This window comes from Vicugna pacos, unplaced genomic scaffold, assembly GCF_048564905.1.
Source record: "Vicugna pacos unplaced genomic scaffold, VicPac4 scaffold_115, whole genome shotgun sequence".
NCBI classification, from domain to species: domain Eukaryota; kingdom Metazoa; phylum Chordata; class Mammalia; order Artiodactyla; family Camelidae; genus Vicugna; species Vicugna pacos.
The window spans coordinates 286,915-303,226 of record NW_027328795.1 but is presented as its reverse complement, the minus strand read 5'-3'; the positions used below and the strand labels follow the sequence as shown (position 1 = coordinate 303,226).

At 40.2% G+C, this 16,312-nt stretch overlaps 1 protein-coding gene across 1 annotated transcript in view; it reads right to left on the bottom strand.

Moving 5' to 3' along the window:
• The window catches only part of LOC140694970 (trafficking protein particle complex subunit 9-like), a 49,246-nt gene that overhangs the window by 24,386 nt on the left and 8,548 nt on the right, over window positions 1-16,312 (bottom strand). The window lies entirely within an intron of this gene.

The window sequence follows — 16,312 nt, the reverse complement described above, 5'->3', positions numbered from 1 at the left end:
TCTGTCTTGTTTCTTTGTTACTTTTAAAGAGAGGCGTAAATAAGATAAACTGAATCTTCCTTACTGAAATTTCAGTAATGAAGCCATTTTTAAAGTGTTCACAACTTATATTCTGCCTATAACTGTCTTTTCAAAAAAGCCTCATATTTATTAAATGTTAATTAACTCAGTTAATTAACTACCTGTTGAAACCTTTTAAAAAACATGAAATGCACTACGTGAAAGCACCACACATGCAGTGACTAGCACAGCTGTCTTTACGGCAGTGCAGTCAGCCCCCACCATCCCGAGACCCTGAACTCCTGATGCTGGGAAGAGAGCACGCTGCTTCCTCAGATGGAGAGAAACGGTAAAAGCATTTTCTGAAATCTACAGCACTGACAAAACATAACTGCTTAATCCCAGGCTCCTTTGAGGCTGTCATTTTCCGTTTCTGGCCAACACCCGTCAATGAGCAGAACCACCCCATTCCCGAGTCATGGGACTCACGTGGGCAGCAGTTTTGGAGAAATTTCCAGTTATAGAATGTTAACCAACTATACATAAAACTCTGAAAAAGAAAAGATGCAATACTCAGATTTTGGAAGACACTCAAAATATTCTCCTAAGTCTTAGTATTTGGAAAGGCTGGGCTTCTCCTAAGCCACTTATTTATTTCACAGCCAGTGAGCATCTCCCACAAACCCTGCTTCCCTGTGTGTGCTGGGAGCCTCAGGCACATTGATGCTGTCTATCTTATAAGTCACAAGGCAGAGGCGTGTGTCTCACGCCTGCAACTCTCACACAGGCTCAACTCCGAGCCTCAATTTGTGAACTTGGCCCCATTTTCTCACCTGTTTATTTGGTATCTGTTCTTCTGTAAGCTGCCTGAAGTGCTTCTTGGAACAAGTCAGAAGAATGAGTGGGTAGAGAAATGGACAGATGGACAGGTGAGAGATGGGCAGACAAACAGGGAGACTCCAAGAGAAGGGGAGCAAACAAAATTTCCTATGCAAAACCCTCTTCTAGTCAAGGAAGAAAACCATCACGAAGAAGTGTGAAGAGGCAGGTGGCTTAGGACTGTTTCCTGGATTCCATCAAAAGTCACACCACGTGATGAGAGGGTAGAAGTATAAATAATAAAAGAAAAAAAGCATGCATGTTTGAAAAATATATCTACATTATGTACTTTCTAAAGAATAGATTTATATCAGCAAGGCTCAATAACACAATCTTTGGGTATTTACAGAAGTGAGAATCCCATCTCCAATCCACAAGACATCCCTTCGGAGCACTGAGGGTCTACACGGTGCGATCATAAAGCCGTAACCGCAAAAGCTGTGCTATCCTGCACTTACGAGGAACGAGCAGCTGTGCTTGGCCTGCCCACGTGCGTCGTTTACAACCCACAGCACCTCTACGGGGGAGGGATGACTAGCGAGCCCTGTCTCTGCAGGAAAGAAAAAAGTCCGGGAGAGGCTAAGCCGACCTACAAGTTCTCCATTTCACAGGACTTGTCACTCCAGAGCAGGACTCGAACTCGGCCCACGTTTGTAACCACAGTACTACCGTAATTTATGTGCTTTTTGTGTGTATAATACATTTGTTTCTGGCATGAAAGTGTATTTAATAAATGATCGGTTGTCTTGTATATTTCATTAGCTCACAATCTTTATATTTTTGAATTGTACTCTTCCCCTGGAGAAATGAACGGAAAGAGCAGTGGTCAGAATGAGGTGGGGTTTCATTCTTTATCTGTTACCTCATCTCATCCAAGTCCCCAAGCAGGGAGAAGGAGCAAATGTTCTCTTCATCTTTTAAAGAGAGGGCTCCAGTGATGGTGATTTACTCAACTCCAAAACTAAGTCTGGGGGAAGGGCACATGCAGCAACGAGAGCAGTATCACCTGTAGGAAGGCAAAAAGAGCTCAGGGGATGGCTCAATGGGTCAGCCTGATTTAATTTCAATTGATAATTCAATAACACACTCTAAAAATACTAGCATGCAATGGATTTGCTCTTTCTTGACATCTAGCAAGTTTCCACAGCCGACATGTAACATTATCATGAACTAGTGAAAAGCAGAGTCCACAGACAAGGAAAATCAATGCCACAGGCAGGCTGAAACCCAGGCTGGAGGAAAGGAAGAGAAAGGGCATATTTAAGAAGAGGGGAAAGTCTGGGAAAAAGACATCATCACAAGGACTCTCAAGCATCATCCAGCAATCATATAATCATTCTTTCAAGAGAGAGTTACTTAGGTCCTATTTTGTGCGAGATTTTACAAAGGGCAAAGAGAGACCACAGCGTCCATGGTGGCAGCAAGTTGCGGGGCTATAATACAATTCTAATCTTGGTACCTTGCACAATTGTCCTCAGTATAAAGGCAAAAATTAAAGTAAAATAATACTATGTAAACCATACACATTGCTGAAATAAATTAAAGAAGACCTAAATACCTGGAAAGACAAATCACGCAAATTCCTGGATCACATGACAATATTCTTGGGATGGCAGTGCTCCCCAGAGTGAAGCACACATACAACGTGGTCTCGATCACAATCCCAGCGGGCTCCTCTGCAGTAACTGACTAGCTTCTGCTATAATTCATATGGGAATTCGAGGGTCTCAGTAACCAAAACGTACCTGAAAGAGTAGAACAAAGTGAGAGGACTTGTAATTCTCAATTTCAAACATTACAACTGTATCTACAAGTGAGATTAGAGGCCATTTTTAAGGTATTATTGTGTTTATCCTTATTTTCTAAATTCTGTACAACGAATATACCTGTTAGAATAAGAAAAATAAAAACTAAAGTATCTTTTAAAACATGCACACCGATTCATTCATTGGGGAAAATTATTTTAACTATAAAGAGGTAAACAAATATCTAGTGAAAAAGGACTACTTAAAAACAAGTGTGCATTTACAATTTTCATAAATTGAAAACTGAAAAGCACAAACACATCAAATTTCTAGGGAGACTGGTGAAACATATTAATAATTATTTTCAAAAATTCTAATTGCACAATGAAAACACAAGAAAGAGAAAATCGTGATTGACAGGAAACTGCGAACACGTGGAGAGCAAAGGCCTTGAAATCACTGTTCCTTTAACTCTGCTACTAGCTCAATAGGAGAGGAAATTCCTCACTGAGGGGACAGTGGAATCCCATGCATAAGATAGGATACACAGTATACAAACTGCAGTAGTATCGGGAGTGAATATGTTAGAAGAATTCTGAAGTTACAACATTGCTGAAAAACTATAAAAACACTGACAGACAGATTAAAACACACAGTCATACATATTATATAGAAACATGAACTCTGCTCCCATGTTGCATAGAAATACAAACATATTTGTTCATTTATGGGCACTGATTACTTTATCCCAGGTAGAATATTTCAACTAAAACAAATAATCAATATTACACTCCTATTGTCAAATGTACTTGATAACTTACTCTGCTATGTAACCATATGTGTCTAAGATAGATCTAAAATTAGTGAAAAAGAGCTTTGTATGGTTCCTTGAATTCTTCTCAAAATTCCAAGCTTAAATTTAAAATAGATCTGAGCAGTATTTCTATATTATCTTTTCCCTTGTGAAATGAACAACACAGTCTGTTGTCAAAATTCTGTCCTTACAATGATTCACGAGCACCATATCCTCACAAGCTGCTGGACAGCAAGTCACTATCCAGACACTGTGACCAAATAAATGAAACAGAAGGAAGACAGTTATCCTATTCTGGAGGGCTTATAGTCTGTGTCAACACTGGGGTTTTTACTTGATTGGTTTGATTGGGTAGCAAAATAAAATCAATCAAGTACTTTCTTTGAGCATTCTATAAGTCATGACTGTTGTTAGTGTCATTAGCAGGAAAGACTTAAGCATGACTTGGTTAGGTCAACTAGCAACAATCATCACTGGAGAGTGAGTAATAAAGAAGTTAACTGATAGCAATGCTTCTGCCTACATGAGACCTAAAATAAATCTACACTGATATCCGAAAGGAAAATAAGGAGATGAGGTCCCCAATGAGAAAACAAACTAACAAGAAATCAAAAAATGAAAGTCATTTTCATTAACGATTCCAGGCAGTAGTGGAGCATGGTGGTGAAGATCACAAATGCTGGGGACAAACATGAGGGTCTGAAATCCCACAGCACTAGGTAGATGTGACACTGATATTTCAGTGAAATTTTCTGCATCTCAGTCTCCTATCCATAGACTGGGGACAACAACTGCACCCATCTCCTATAACGGTCCTAAGAATTAAGTTATTTTATATATAAAAGCTTAAATAAAATACCTCAGAGTTTAAATAATACCCCAAAAGCACAAGAAACAAAGAAAACAGAGACAAATTGCAGTTCATCAAAATTTAAAACTTTGCTTCAAAGGGCACCATCCAGAAAGTGAAACAACAACACAGAGGAGAAAATTTTTTCAAATCACTTATCTGGTAAGGAATTTGTATCTCAAAATGAAGAAAAAAAACCCCTACAACTCAACAATAAAAAGGCAACTCAATTAAAAGGTTAATAAAGTATCTGAAAAGGTATTTTTCAAGGAAAATATACAAATGTCCATAAAGCACAATGTAATGATGTTCAATAGCATTAGCTGTAAGGGAAATCAAGTCAAAACCACTAGGAGAAACCGCTTCACACTCACTACAATAGGGTATAATAAAAAAAAAGCGTATCAAGCACTAAAGAGGACACAGAGGAAGCGGAGCACGCAGCCCTTGCTGGTGAGGATGTAACACAGCGTGGCCACTTTGGAAAACAGCCTGGCAGGGCCTCAGAGAGTTGAACATTTCGTTTCTGACTTACCCAGCAATTCTGCTCTCTGGGCACACACGTAAGAGAACTGAAAACAAATATCCACATAAATAATACCACATGAGTGTTCACGGCGACATTACTCATCACAGCCAAAAACAGAAACAACCCAAATGCGTATCACCTGATGAATGGGTAAACAGTGGGGCCCAGCCATAGAGTGGAATGTTATTCAGCAATAGCATAGCATAGAATAGTGACTAAGGCCACAACATGAGCAAATATTGAAAACGTTACTCAGTGTGAAAGAAGTCAGTCACAATAGACGTTTCCACTTATATGAAGTGACTCGATTTACATGAAATGTCCAGCACAGGCAAATCCACAGAGAGAAAAGTGGCTCCTTGGGGCTGGGGGAGGATGGGGAAGATGGGAATGTCTGTTTATGCGTACAGGGCTTCCTGTTGGGGGGATGAAAATATTCTAAGATTGAATGGGATTCACAATTCTGGGCATAGAGTAAAAACCGATGTACATTTTAATGGGTGAATTGTATTAAAACTCTTAAGAACAAAAGGACCTTGGGCCAGTATCTTCCATAGTAAATGCAAATTGCTAACTTTTATTAGAGGAAAAAGAAACTGCTCTCAGCATGAAAGCAGGAGATCAGCAAATGTGAGTTAACCGAAATTGGACAAGAGCATTTCACTTGAAACAGTTGCTGAGTGTACACGAAATATTCAGAAATAGGAAAATCACCTTGACATCACGAGGAAGCATTCTGTTTCAAATACAGATCAAGGATTCGGCAAGCCCAGCTGCCAGAAATGACCAGAGAAGAAACCTGGTTTATAAAACTAGCACCAGAGACAACAAGGAATGGTGATGAGGAAAGCAGGTGGCAAATATCTGGAACAGTTCACTACAAATAATTTCTCCACCAAAAATTGAAAAATAAAATGAAAGTGATGAAATGCTCTGTTGACATCTCGAGAATGGGCTTCCTTCGGTGCTCGACTGTTCTGTAACCCCGATTGAGAGACTAAGGAGAATCAGCATGGCTCCTGGGGGTCCCCAAAGGACTGCCCACCAGCACGCTGACCACCATCACATCTGCCAGGTTTGAATTGCAGAGAAGAGACCAAGTTCTGAAAGGCACAGGAAATATTGACAAGGGAAGAAAATGCTGAGGTCAGTCCTGGGACAGAGGCCCTCTGAGCAGAGGCCAGAAGGCTGCAGGTGAACTGCAGTAGACCTGGGGCAGGAAGGGATCACGGGGGAGCATATCTCAATTCTCTTCTGTCTCTGCCTCCGGTAGGAGAGATAAAGCCTGCATCCTTCTCACCTGGAACTGTGGGTTCTGGCTGGAAGAAGTCTTACTGACAAGGAATGATTATTCAAGACTCTGTGGAAAAAGTCAAGAAATCGAGAGGGATTAGGGAGCCATCTCCAAGAGCCTCTCAAATGCTCCCATATTTATAGGGTATAATCAAAGGAAAACTTCGTTAACAGTTGTGAGATACTAAGGAGGAAATTCGGGAAAGACAGGATGAGGCAGAGATTGTAGAATACACAATGAGTACAAAGGATTAGTGTATCTTTAGGGAAGTCATGGGGTGAGGGGAACAAGATACATTTTTAGATATGTTCATTAAAAAGCAGACCACCAGACCAGCCAGGTCCTTGTTTTGGGGATAATACATTATCTAACAACACACAAGCCCAGCGTTTATAGCTGAGGGTCTCGGTCCTTGCTTTACAACCAGCAGAGTGCTATCTAAAACCTCAACTACACAAGCAAAGCATTGTCTCTGCTTTTTAAGGCAAGGAGTCTGGAGTGAGGATGCACAGGAACTTGCTTGTAAAGCAGTATCAAAGCATATTTTTTCTTCTTAAAATTCAGAGGCGACTGGGGTGTGTTACAATTTGTTAACCCAATCATCTGCTTCCACATGGAACCATTATGGAGGACACCCTAGGATGAAAATCCTGGATGTGGGTCTTTTCCTGCCATCTTCAGCCACTCTAGCAGGGTCTAGGCACATCCGTGAATAACGATCCTACAGTACCACTCACTCTCTTAACTCCTGGTGATTGAAACTTAATTTTAGCTCTACACAACTTAACGTAGAAAAGTTTCAGAAATAAAAGATATAATATTCCATTTATATCTCATCATATTACTGATTTTCTGATTGCTCTAAGCTGCTTCTACTTGGTAAAGCACCTCATTCTGAAGCTGAATTCAGTAATTTCCATTGTGCATTTCTAGCCAGTTTGGGCTCGCTAACTTCTTTTGGTCAAATATCGATATACTTAATTGATTTCTTTGTTTATCAATTTCAACCAGGAGGAGAGGGAGTGTCACTCTTTTCCTCAGCCCACCCTCAACTCTTTTCCCATCAACTCAGGCCTCCTGAAAACAAAACAAAGTATTTTTTTCCCTTCTACTCTTTCCACAAACCCAACAGGAAACATCAGCCTGGAGAAAGAATTCAACACAAATGTTAAAACAAAAATCTATAAACCTGAAACAATACCATCTCCGAATCATGATACACAATGACATGAGATTAAGTGTGTCAGGCACAAAGCATGAGGGAGCCTGACTACCTGATTTCTATTCTTCAAAGGAAGGAAGGTTTTCGTATTTTTTATTATCATTCTTGGTCATTGTTTCTGATTATGCCAAAAAATAATTTATGAAATATTTATGCACTGCAATAACTGATTTTTATTGTATCAATTTTAGAAGGCATTCAGAGGGGATAGGAAAACCCACCTCTGTAAAAAATGCAAAATTTCTTCCCCTGTTAAGAACACGTATACAAAATGCAACAGAGAATTCAAATTCTTGTGGAGAGGAGCAAAAGACACAGAATCAAATCAAAGTCATTACAATGAGTCAATTTAAAATTCACTGGACAAACATGCTCAATGCATACAAATAATTTTAAAGGCACACTGCAAACCATTCACTTAATGATCTGCAGGCTAGAGGAAGAATTTCACTCTTTAACAGACAACAGAAATCAATAGGGTGCCCCACCAAACAAGGAGCAGTGAACAATCAGGTTTTTAACAGTTCTGAGAAATCAGCATGTTCTAAAGATCAAAATCCAGAAATTTTAAACATTCATTCAAACCACAATGAAAAAAGCACTTAAAGAAAAAAAAAAAAAGAAAGTAAGCACATAGATCATTGCAACAGAACAATGAGAATTTCTTGTAACGCTAGAAGAAAGAACAGGCTATAGCCTTTTACTTGAAAAGAGACTACTTTTAAAAATAACTGCTAAAACACATTTCATCATTCATGTTGCATTTAAAAATCTGAGGTACATGTATCTGATCAGAAAAGCAATTCTGAGTAATAGTATGTTACAATTCAGTGCCAGTTTGCTTTAGAAGAAAAGAGAAAAGTTACTGTTTCTAATTCTGCACAAAGTTTAAAGAACCTCCCTGCCTCTATCTCCTCCCATTTCCTAAGCTCATGCTCCCTAATCCTTCTGAAACAAGTATGAGAAAGTCTTATTCCCAATATGCCAAATGACAACTGAATATCAATTTATTAGTGTAAATATATGCCAACACCTTGAAATGGAGGAGAAAGGTATCAGAAGTCTATATGGAATTTCTTTCTACCTTCCTGAAATCACACACACCAACGTTCACACAGACACAGACACATACCCCCTGGATTACTGGGCACTTCACAAGCTTAGTACTTACAACTTGTAGAAGGTAACTTTGTAGTTACTTTAAAATACAAAACTGTCAGCTTTTGAAAGCCTTCATCATCTGCTAAACCATCTAAATATCAAAGAGACCCAATTAGCCTTCTCTGTAGAATGTAATTTCCCTTGATGGCAAAACAGTCTCTAAGAAGTACTGGATCAAAGATTCGTGTTTATCACTACCTATGATCGTTTTTAAGCACATTAACAGATTCAGAAATGTATGTCTCAAAAACATTTATTCCTATTGAAATAGTATACGTGTTCAATTGTCTATACAGTGACTAGGTCCCATGATGGTGTTTAAGAGCTATTTTGTGTATAGCAATATTTACCTTCAAGTGCAGAAAAGGAGGGTGTGTATTACTCAGTTGTAGAGCACCTGCTTAGCATGCACAATGTCCTGGCTTCAGTCCCCAGTACCTCCAAAAAAAATAAATAAAAATAAGTGCATATTTAAAAATAAGAATAAAGTTATAAAAAATGCAGACTAAAAACCACTGCAATCTAGGTGCTACAATTATACTAAAAAAACAAGTGTTTCTATCAAATATTAACTATATGCCAATCACAGAGACAACCAAAAGTCACTCCTGAAGCATCACGTGTGATTCTCAGCAACCCTACTAAGTAGACACGGATGAGAAACCCGGCTCTGCGGATGAGGAGACGGAGCTCGGAGGAGCCGGGGACGCTGACCGTCCTACTCCGTGTGACACCGCGTCAGCCCAGGGCAAGCGCTGACAGAGCTGCACTGAGGGGACACCCAGCTGCATGGAACCTTGGGGCACTGGGGAGTCCCAGAAAACACTAAAAACTTTTCAGTGAAAAACCAGCTAAAATATATTACACTGTGCTGCATCCTTTAAACAGGGAAAGTGACTGAGACCTTTTTGATGCCTCCGTGTCCTTTCTGCCATTATCAGTTACTTGCCCTCACAGTGCGACCAGTGATGATCTGGACCCCATATGAAGTGCACTCAGATGGAAGAGCTTTTAAAGCTGGTTTATGAAGTTTGTAAGACTGTCTATGACTCACAAAGGCGGTCATTCATCACTTCTCACCGGTGTGGACGTACCATCTGAAATCACTCCTTTCTGCTTTTTAAAATCCCTTCATCTACTCCAGACTTTTCAACAGCAAAGAAGTAGCTCAACCACAGACAGTGGACAGCTTTTCACCAAATGGACTCGAACAGCCCATCTGACAACCTGGAAGCCCTTGTCTTCTATTAAACCCACTTCCAGGTACTTCATCATTTTCTGATTGGTGGGCTCGGCCTCTGACTGGCCTACTCAGAGAGCTCCCAACCTCACATCCAGGGGTGGGAGAGGACCATGCTGTTGGGGGAAATCAGTGAGGAAGCTGGACATCCTCCAGCCACGTCTGCACGGGTAGAAGTGCCTCAACGTGCTCAGAAATTATACCGTCATCATCCCTGGGCTCCCATGGACTGGTTTCACATTAACCAAGCTCATGAGACACTGATGCAAGAAAACCAGAAACTTAAATTTTTAATGTAACAGAAGACGTGAATCTATGAACCAGACTGAAATATCAGAGTTCAACCATGAGTACATTTTCTCCTCCACGGCCCAATCACGGGCAGGCAGTCACATGGCAAGCATGGACAGAAACGGAGCAGGAAGGGTTTCTAGATTAATTCAATGGACTATATTTCTATTATACGAACAGATCTACTGCCCAGAAGTCAATTAATGCCAATCACGGTGCACTCTCCGTGGACAGCGGCCAAGAAATGACTATGAGCTCCTGTGTAACACTTCTTTCCCTGTCCTTTCTAGGCTAACTGATGCACAGAGGTATAAAGATTCAGGGATGTCGATAATGCTAAACACCCAAAGCCCATCTCTGGGAACCTCAAAACCAGACAGCCAGGGTTTAAATACCAGCTCTGCCAATTACTAGTTCTGTGATTTTGCCAACTTAATTACCCTCTGTGTGCCTCAATTTCCACACTGTAAAACTGGGATAACAATCAAACCTTCCTTACTCGCTTGTTGAGAAGATTGAAGGATTCATTTCTGTAAAATGCTCAGAAAAGAATGTAGCACATTTTGGGTGTTCAACAAATGTCAACTTAATATCAAAGTGATTTACAAGTCTCCCCTCTAATCATCTTATGTGTTTCCTGGCTAGCCTAAGTCCCAAAGAACATCCTTATTTCTCCTTTTATAAACAATTGGGGAGTACCCTTATGTTCCATCCCACCACCTGTTTAAACTGAGGGAGGGGATGCCTCCTAACCACTCTTTTGGGCCATGGAGAGTGCTTCTCCCTTCACACCCCTGGCCCCTGGCCCACAGCTAGCACTCATCACACTAACAGAGTGAGGTGTGAGTCCGGGGAGACAAGCGGGGCATGTGAAACCCTTCCTTTCACTCCAGTGTTGGTCACCATTGGGAAGCACCTGGGATGCTCAGCTCCATGGCAGGAAAGCCCTGTGCATGAAGGGGCATGTCCTCTCAAGGGAAGGCTCGCTGTGGCCCAGAGCTACATGGGACAGGGTGAGTCTGTATTTCTGGGACACAGTATCATGACACGCATTTTCCCACAGCCTTGAAGTTCATGGAGAACGTGGCTTCATCAGTAACAAAGAAGACATTTATCGCCTGTCTACTCTTTTGTGTCATCTCTCAGTAGGCTGCTGGAGACAACATATGTATAAGTATTGGATCTCCTTAAACCCCAAAATATATGAAGTAACAAATAATTCTGTGGCTTAACGTTGGTTTAGGGCGACTGTGTAACAGTTCTGACTCTGCTGATGCTAAATTATGGGTATAAGAACTATGGAACCTCCTCAAATATCTTTCATCATAAAACCATCTCTTCTTATTTTCCTGTTTCTTAGTAATTGCCAAAGACTCTCAAATGATGGCTTCACACAAAACAGCAGCTAAAGTTTAAGAGCCCTCTTGACATACACACTGTGGTAAACACTGCACATAATTTCTAATTCTCACAATTCTACAAATCAGATACGAATGTCCCCATCTCACAGACGAGGGAAAAACTCAAAACGAACTGACTCAGGCTCAAGTGGCTCAGTGGCAGCGCGTGCAGGCAAACCATATCAAAAACTACACCCCTTCGTATATGTACCAAATCTCCTACCACCAATTAACACACAGCGGCGGGGTCAAAACTCAGGGAACTCAATACACTTTTCACCTTTAAGGTCCTCCAGATGCCGCTTCTAGCTGTTTTATAAAATCCCGGCTCACTGGTTTCTAACACTAGAAGAAAAGCCCGATTTTGCTATTGTTTGCACAGCAAGTCTGAAATGTTCACAGTGAGATGACAGAATAAATCTAAGATATAAGCAGAATAACTTTTCCAGTTAGACAGACATAATGGACATTGGGCTATTCTGAAGCATTAAGTAAAGTAATCAAAATAAAATAACCTTGTTTAAGCCTCCTTTTACAAACAGGAAAGTTAAGACTGTAAGTAGGTGCAACAGTGCCACCTATGGGTAAAATGACCTTCCAGGTTACCAGGAAAGATGCAACACAAAAATTGCCTGTAGGATCAGTAACGAGAATCAGATAAATAAAACTTATATAGCACATGCTGCACTTTGATTCGGGGGAAAGGAGGGATATTCAGTATTTAATCTGATATTGCTAATACTCCTGAATATAAACAGAAGATATAGGCTCATGGAAACTCATCTTAGAAGAGGAAAGAATCCAGTTCAGCCACTTCATTTTACAGGAGGGGAAACTGAGACATGGGATCTGTCCTCCTGGCAATCAGGAGCAAAGTTCTCCTATGCCTCATGTCTTGCACTGTAGCAAAAACCAACAGATCTGTACTAGGCCTATATTCATAAAATTCACGTTTGTATTTTTCCAACAGTAGGTTATCTAAGTATCTTGCAAAATACTAAAAGAGCCAGGATATCATACAATTTTGTTGCCATACAAAAACATTTATTTACACAATAAAACAGCATGAGCTTTATTCTCTCTATTAAAAAAGTGACATGTCAAATCAATGTTTTGATATTTTTAACCTGTTAAGAATGTAGAAAAAAATCAAAATTTTCTTTAATCACAAAATAGAGGAGCTTATTCCCTGAAAATGATCAATATGGATTTTACTAAACTTAACGGATCTGGTCAGAATCCCACGAATTTAAATGTCTGAGTGGATGGTTACACGGCAACATAAATTCTGATTTGTAACAATACATATTCTGTGTAAATAATCTTCAAGGTCATCTGATTAAGGCAATTTAACTAGTCCCTGTCTCACTAGAATGATACAGATTTCATTAAAACTTCATACTACACCAAAAAAAATGAATCCTTGTTACTTTAAACCATATTCAAATATATCATACAAATACATATTGAATATGTATCAGAAATAAGCGACACTCTTTAGTATTCAGAGTTGATCCTTCTAAAATATCTGTCATTGTGACAGCACACTTTTATTAAGCACCTCTTGGGTTCTTTGTATACAAGGCATCTACCTCTCACAGTCAGACAAATTAAATGATATTACTCAAATTTCACAAATGAGGAAATGTACTTAAGCCATGAAAATAAAGTACATATTCATCAACAGGAAAGAAAAGAGTAAAGACTTTTCTTACAATATTCACTGACAATCTTTTCTTCCATATTAAAACTACATAAAACCAATTCAGTCTTTGTAAGTATTTCTGTCAAAAAGGGCCACAAGAGAAAAACAAGCAACATCATTAGCAGTGGTTGGACTTTAAGAGCTCACTTCTCTTTTGCACTATAATTATTTTTAATGTTTTGTTTTTAGTGCTTACAGAGCACTAAAATAAAAAAATAACTTTTTATGTAATTACCTGAGAATTAAAAATTTGTGAAAATGAACAATTTTAATTTCTGCCACTCTGTCTCAACTTCTCAATGGTGTCTCTCCTTTCAAGGCCTCATCAGTCTGAGATCACTAAACTCGGCCATTTATGGAGTCACAGGTGTTCGGGTAACCACTTAACGGGAGGCTCTGATAAGAGGAGCAATTAAGAATGCATACTGTGCAGCCTGGGTTCCAGCACCGAGCTAGCCACAGCCTGCTGCGTGTAATTTGGGACAAGCTGCTCCATCTCTCAATCCCTCAGCTGCAAAAAAGGAGACACAGATACCTACAATCAAACACCTGCTATGAATTAAAACATGAGGAAAACATTTTAGCCTTAGGTAGGTGTCCACTCACAGTGAGTTTGGTCATTATGATGATGAGGATGGCTGTTAACAAATTAAGCTAGACCAAACAGGAGAAATCCCCTTAAAGGAGAAACATTTTAAGTCAATGAGCATTTCTTTTTGGATGAATTGCAGAATATTCTAATGATTTTTTAATAAACCAAATTTTGTCCATTAATTATAGATTTACAGGTTCATGGACAAGTCTCCAGAAAAAGAATTAGAGGCCTCTTACCTCTGTAAACTAAGAAAGTAAATTTTAACAAAAATCACGGAGGAGATTATACCTCATTTGGGAGAGTAAGTGCTTAACATGCATGAGGCATTCAGTTCAGTCCCCATTAACTCCATTTAAAAACATGGTTTTTTAGGAAATGGAAAATTAAAGCAAAAAGATGGAGGAATACAGAATTTTTTAGAGACTCATCTCAGATTTAAGATGGGGAAGAAACCATCCATTTCTCAGAAGGAATCTTGAGGACTATGTAAACTGGATCTGAGATGTCTAGTCCTTTAACATTATTCAAGAATTCATATTACCAAGTCTTAAAATTACCTGATAACGCACAGTGGTGATACTGATCATAACAGCTTCCATCACGGATCGAGCTCCGGCTAGGACTGCTCTGTTCTGACATCTCTGCCCCTCAGGCCTCACCAGGCTGAGAGCACTAAATTCGGTCATTCAAGAGCATCTTTTGTAAGTACTCCATTTGTGCTTCTGACTCTCCCCTCACCAGCTCCTCTGAGGGAAGCACTGTTATCATCTTTCCCACTCACAGATAAGGCCACTGAGGCACAGAGACTAAACTCGTTCCAGGTCACATTGGCATTAAAGGAATTCTGTATTTCTGCTGTTTGCTTTTGACAAAGGAATCTGAGATATCAATTCAAGGCAGACTGTTAAATAATCAAGTCTGTCAGGTCTTCACCTCAAAGAGCAGATACTATAAATTCCTGATGTAGGATGAGGCTGCCGCCACAAACTGACTCAGCTTGAAATTAATATCCAAGATGAAGCAGCGGATACACGTAAATATTCACGATTGTCAACTCTGCTCACGGGTCTGGGCCCTTCACTGCCTGAACGGGGGTGCAATCCCCACCCGTGTCTGGGAGAGAAGCGCGGCTCTTCCCCGGCTCACCCAGGCTTCACGGGGTATTTCCCCCTACAGACTGGCCTCAATGATTAAAAGATCTCAAGATTTTTATACCATGCAAATCTAAAAGACATTTCTGCAGATGGAGCACTTTCTCAGGCTTAAATCTTTTTTGCCTACACTCAGCCAGGGGGAAAAAAGAAACATGACTCTACAAAGTCTCTGACCCGCACCACTCACAGGAGTAGAATGGCCAGAGCAGAAGATGGTTCTTCACATTGCAGGATGAGAAAAAAATAAAGATGCCCCGACAACAGGCACTCCCAGAGACAGTGCTCAGCAGTCTTCTGCACACACACGGTTGTGCAGCCCTCATCACCTTCTATTTCCAGAACACTTCATCACCCCAAAAGAATCCCCCTGTCACTAGCAGTCACTCCCTAATCCCCCTCCAACCAGCTCCTTCCAACCATCACTTGCTCTCTGCCTCTGCATGTGCCTATTCTGGGCTTTTCATATCACTGAAATCAACAATATGTGGCCATTTGTGTCTTCTTCCTTTCAATTAACATGCTGTTATCAAGTCTTGTACATTTTGAAGTGGTATCAGCATCTCTTTCTTTTTTTTTTTTTTGAAAACGTTAAAGATTATTAGAAGGTGGTAAGCACTATCAAAAAGAGTAGAGTGGAGCATAAGTGATTGGGTTTCAAAGGGAAAAGTGTGGGTTGAACAGTCAGGGTGGACTTCCCAAAACAGGTGGCATTTTTCATTTTCCTCTTCTTTTTTGTCTTTTTTATTCACTCTTACGTGTGAATAATGTTCCACTATATGGAGATACTACATTCTGTTCATCCATTCAGCAGCTATTTATGGACGAGGCCAGAAAAATGAGTGTAAGAGGTGACTAGCATGGATGGCATTGAAGCAAAGGGCAAAATGTGCTTTCAAAAAAATCCAACAAAGAGAGGCACAAGGAAATTCAGTCTGTTTCTGAGCAAAGTGCTTGCTTGCTTCGGCAGGACTACCGTGCAGGGCTGGGGTGGATATTGGCAGGAGTCACGGTGAGGGAGTCAACTAAGACTCCCCACTGCAAGCAGCTCAGCCAATCCTCCTCCCTCATCCTGTATTGTTAGAGAAATGTTTCTAGGTTACTCTTATTTCAAGTAATAGCATTTTAACTGCACATCTGATCATCTCCATCAGACCACATTATCTCCAAGCCACAGAAAACCATTCACTGACTGGAGCAGCTCCAGGACATAAAGGTGAATGATCAGGGAGTCCTGCAGCATTCCAGCCTGCAGGCACAAACCCCACATGTGCCCTGGTGATGTCCAGAAAATAAAATGCATGGAAATTTCTCACGGCTGGCACACGACATCTGCCCTCAAATTGCCCCAAAATCATGCTGGCAAAGCACTACTCAACCCTCTCACTATAAAAAAACCAAAAAGCTAAGAAGGCAAATTTAGGCTCTTCCATTGA